Below are 650 nucleotides of genomic sequence, written 5' to 3'. Positions count from 1 at the left end.
ACCCCCGCCTCTCACCCAGTGTCGGCCGGGATTGGCTCCAGCCCCGGGATAAGCGGTAAAGATAATGGAGGGATAACAACTATGTACAACTAGCTGTGGAATACTTGTACTTTATTCTTCTTCTTTCCCCCTTTTCTAGCACTGATTTGATTATATAAAGAACAACCAGATGTATTGACTTTACAGTACATTCTATCAGGCTTATTTACAAAAAATTTGAAGTTGCTGGTGCATAGAGACCACATGATATATATCGCTAGAGAAAACAATACACATTGTAAAGTTTTTGTATTGCGATACATTGAATTTCGATATATTGTCCCATCCCTAATAAGAGGTAGGAAAAATAGACATGTTTTGCGTTCCTTTTATCTACTGTAATCTGTCAATGTTGCACAACTGACCCAACGACTGATGTTGTATAAAATGAGACTTTAAGGAAATAATCTTTCTGTATTCTCTCACTATATATTTCACCTATTAAACCATCTTGAGCAAATAAAGATAAGCTTCTGAAATCCTTTTGGTTTGATTCATGGCATTCCCCTGATCACTTAGATCTTGTAGCAGTGTGAATGTGACTCTTTCACATTTCTTTTCCCAGCTCTTGGCATCCTACCCACCTATCCTGATTGGATGTAGTTCTCTCT

The sequence above is a fragment of the Monopterus albus genome, unplaced genomic scaffold (genome assembly GCF_001952655.1).
Source record: "Monopterus albus unplaced genomic scaffold, M_albus_1.0 scaffold273.1, whole genome shotgun sequence".
In the NCBI taxonomy this organism is placed as follows: domain Eukaryota; kingdom Metazoa; phylum Chordata; class Actinopteri; order Synbranchiformes; family Synbranchidae; genus Monopterus; species Monopterus albus.
The sequence above is the reverse complement of the archived record's forward strand: the minus strand, read 5'-3'. Positions refer to the sequence as shown.